Source organism: Muntiacus reevesi, chromosome X (genome assembly GCF_963930625.1).
Source record: "Muntiacus reevesi chromosome X, mMunRee1.1, whole genome shotgun sequence".
Lineage (NCBI taxonomy): Eukaryota > Metazoa > Chordata > Mammalia > Artiodactyla > Cervidae > Muntiacus > Muntiacus reevesi.
Genome location: NC_089271.1, coordinates 93,941,487 through 93,946,212, shown reverse-complemented (window position 1 = coordinate 93,946,212; position 4,726 = coordinate 93,941,487).

The window sequence follows — 4,726 nt, the reverse complement described above, 5'->3', positions numbered from 1 at the left end:
ATTTTTTTTTCCCAAACCATATGCCAATTAGTCCATCATTATTTATTGAGTAACCGATCTGTTCATCTCCCATACTGACATAGCATCTTTATTGTATATTGAAAACTCATTTAAATCCATCTCTCTCTCTTTTTATTTTGGCTGTGTAGGTCTTTTTTATAGTGTGTGAGCTTTCTCTAGTTGTGGACTCCTCTTGTAGTGTGAGGGCTTCTCTCATTGTGGAACATAGGCTCTAGAACGAGCCAGCTCCTTGGGCTGAGTTGCCCTGTGGCATGTGGGATCTTAGTTCCCCATCTAGGGATCAAACCTGCATCCCCTGCATTGGAAGTCAGATTCTTAACCACTGGACCACCAGGGAAGTCCCTGATATGTCTTTCTGGACTTGTTATTCTCTTTCTCCGAACTCTCTATTCTGGCACCAGTGCCCTTTACGATTATTTTAGTTTTTGATATGTTTAATAAAGACTGTACAAAAATCTTATTTAAAAAAAATTTAGCTATTCTCCCCTGTTTCTTACCTCATATTATCTTTACCAAAGAAAAATCTGATTGTGATTTTAATTGGAATTGTTACATTTTATAGATCATAGAGAGAGGAATTGATATCTTTATAATATTGGGACTTACCACCCAGTTATGTCATATGGTTCTCCATTTCTTTGAATTATTAAGCAATGTATGTCTTTAGAATTCAATTTTGAAAATGCCCAGTAGACAAAGGTAGACAGCTTGCATGTAGAACTTGCATCTTCATGTTGAATATTAGTTAGTTCATCATCTGACCTGATGGGACAATTTGACAACTACAAACACAAGTTAAGAAAGAAGCATGGAAATTTGATAAGGTCCTTTCAACATTTAGCCCCCAGTGTTCTTCAGCTGTTCAGTTGCACATATTCTTCTAGGTCACTCTGGACATTTATACTGACAAAAGCACCCTGCTTGAGTTTTAGGTGCCCTGTTGCAGAAGAACCTGGAGTTTCCCTTGTGAATAGCAGTATGTCAGCACTTCACTAATTAGAAGAGACCTTGCAACTAAAAAGAGCCAGGGAAGGGCTCAGCATTCAAGCAGAGACCTAAGTTTAAAGCACAAAGTATAGCCAGGAAACTCTTGGGTGGTAACATTCTCTAACTTGGTGGTTAGCATTCCTAGACACTCCCACTCAGTATTAGATACACACACACACACACACACACAATTTGCTTTTTGAGTTGTTGAAGTAGGAATATTATTCAGAAGAAAAATATAACTTGCATTACTATATCACTTCATCTTGTTTGAAGATTAGAGACCTTAAATAGTTTCCATATTCAATTAGGAAAATATGGAGATTATTGAGCTGATAGCCTTTGGAGATAAGTTGAAAGTGAGAAAACCCACATTCTGAAGTAAACAATTAGCAGTAGTGAGGGAAATATTAATGGCTTCTTCAAAGAATAGAGCAGATGGCTTTGGATATATTTGGAGGGACATAATTAAGCTCATGTCAGATTCTGTGTAGAAATAGCCTGATGAGACAGGGTTAATCTCTAAGGTGGGGTTTATAATAAGTTTCATCCTATGCAAATTAAGTATCAGTATTCTTGTTTGATCTCCATAATGCCATTGTATAGGTGTCCATAAGGAGTAGGAAATGGCAACCTACACCAGTATTCTCACCTGGAAAATTCCATAGACAGAGGAGCCTGGAAGGCTACAGTCTATGGGGTTGCAAAAAATTGGATACGACTGACTGAGGTACTGACCACAAGGATAGGACTGACTGTGAAGGACAGGGACAGAGAGATAGGACTTCTGCAATGGTGAAGTAAGGACCTCTACAAATTTGGATGAACCTTAAAAACATTCTGCTGAGTCATAGACCACATGCTGTATGATTCCATTTCTATGAAATACCCAGGATATGAAAATCTACAGAGATAGAGAGAGAGTAGACTATTACTTACTTTGTACATGCTTAGTCACTCAATTGTGCCCTACTCTTTGTGACCACACAGACTGTAGCCCACCAGGCTCCTCTGTTCATGGGGATTCTCTAGGCAAGGATACTGGAGTGGCTGCCATTTCCTCCTCCAGGGGATCTTCCCAACCCAAGGATCAAACCCATATCTCCTGGATTTACAGGCAAATTCTTCACTGCTGAGCCACCAGAGAAACCCTCAATTACTTCAGATTTGCTCTAATAATTAAATAGTTGCCTATGTTTAGGGCAGGACATGGGGGCAAGTGAGGAGTGATTCCCTATGTGTAGGATTTCCTTTTTGGGGTGATGAAAATTTTCTAAACTTACTGTGGTGATAGTTTCACAGCTTGTACAATTCAGTTGTTTTTACTATATGTGCATGTTGGGTGAATGACATGTGAATTAAATAGCAATAAAGTGTTTTTTTTTTTCAAAAGATGATACAGAATAAGAGTTTAGCAGAGCCAGGGTGAATGAGCTGATACCATAGGTCTTGAGCAAGTATCTAACTATTCTGGACTTTATTTTCTTCATCTATAAAAAATGAGAGTAGTAACATCAAAATCAGAGTTCTGATAATTACATGAGGTATCTTTAAAGCACTTAACTCAGTAATTGGCACATAGTAACTTTTTACAGGCCATCAAGAAAGAGGCCAGATTCCAAGTGACCAGTTCCTGAAGAGAAATGAAATGTTATTACAGTATATTTAAGTGAGAAATCAGTATCAGAGACCCAGGAAGTGAGAGTCAGCAGAAACAACACACATGTAGAGCTGGTACCCAATAATCCCTGGAATAAGTGTCTTTTGTTTCATCTTGTTTTCATACTGCTTTCTGGATTGGATAACCTGAAGGGGGGACCATCAGGCAGTGATTTCAACTAGGTGGAGACAAGGGTGAGTTTGCCTTTATATGACATGTGGGACAAAGATACTATGGTTATCTTACACAAAAGTTCTGGTCTTTCTAGCTAATTTTCTCTTCAGATGGAAAAATGTAGCATCTGTCATGTGTCCTCCTTTCCTCTTATCACTGAAATAAGGTCAGAATTTTCATAAAATGGAGTGAAAAAGTTGTGATTACTGAGCTGAGAGTTGACTTAGAACCATGTTTTCACACGTGCACCGGTGGGGAAATCAATCCTATTCTTTTAGTCATCCCTTTGCCTCTCCTAGGGATGAAAAGTATTGGGCCATCTTATCCATTCTTGCAGCCATCTGATCTACCCACCTGACTTTCTAGCTATAACTTCTTACTTGATCAAATTCTGATAGGTGGTCTAGGGGAATTGGATCACTGCTGAATGCTTGTCCTTGAACACTTCTCTGAAGCCAATGTAACGCTTTCTTTTTTGCCAGTTAACTTAATGAGGTTCTTTAGGATGGCTCCACTGAGGTTTGGTAAAAAGAGAAGGATTATTGAAGCCAGTTAAACTTTAGTCTTGGAAGAAGAAGCATTGAGTGGATTGAGTGTTATCAGAGATAGCAGTAGCTTGGAACCTTGGCCATGAAGGATCATAATTCAGCTGATGAGGAAACAGGAGGCAGGTGGAGTCTTGGAGCTTTGCAACTGGAGGCAAGAAGCCTGTTGGCCAGACATGCATTATAAATCACTTTCACCTCCCTCACGGTGCTTATGGGATGGTTGACCTCTAGGCTATAAAAACTATGCAGTGTACAATATATGCTGCCGTTTTTCATCTTTGTTGGGATAAAATGAGTAAGGAATTTTGGAATTTTTGAGAAACTGTAGACATGTTAATCATGTTCACAGGATTGTAGAAACCTGTTAGTCTTCTTGACTGATTAAGAAGTACTGTTCCTGAGATGTGGTATGACAGTTTCACAATATTATATGGCCATTTTGATGATGAAATCTTGGCTGCTTAGAATGTCTTGAAGGCATTCCTCCAGTGAACTGCATCAAAGCAGAAAGTTCTTCAGAGTGCTGTGATGGGAAATCAATCCTTGGGAAGATTGAAGAGGTGCTTTGCATGATACTAAAGCAGATTTGGTAAGACATGGCAGTAGGGAAAAGAGAAAGAGATTTTAGAAGTTAATATCAAATTTCAGCCTAGGGGTTGAATTTGCTCTCAGTGGAAGGAGATGAGTATGACATCTGTAAGTGCTACTGGGAATATTTCAGTTGAGGTGACACACTTTGGTAATGGATTCCTTTAAGCAGTTGAATGCCTTGGAGGAATTGAATAGTCATTCTCCTTCTCTCACTTCAGGGAGACCAGGTGGCTAAATGGAAGAAGAAACAGTGCAAGTGTCCCTCAGTCCCTTACCTAGCTTCTCTGGTGACTTCCTATTGCCAGTGGGTCTTTAACTACCCAGCAATTTGTTCATAACACTTGTGGGTTGAGTGGGACACTAGTCTCCTTTATTAAAGCTGTTTAGAGAAATGTGAAATTCGAGCCAAAAGATTGACAGTTGAATACCTTGCTTATAGTAAATGCTGCTTGTGGTGTCTCAGAGGGAGAAAGCTAAATAATGACAAAACTCGTTTAGTTCTCAAACAACCCAAGACATATCATTATTATGTCCATTAGACAGATGAGGAAACCATGGCTTAGGGAAATTTGATAACTTGTCCCAATTCACACACTGTATAAGTGATGAGTCAAAGTAGGAAGCCAGGTCAGTCAGATTCTGGAGCCTGCATCTTTAATCACAAAGCCATGCTGCTTGTTTCCATGGAGAGGTGACTTTTCCTGAAACAAGCAGGGCTTACTAGTTTACTTACATCAAATACAGC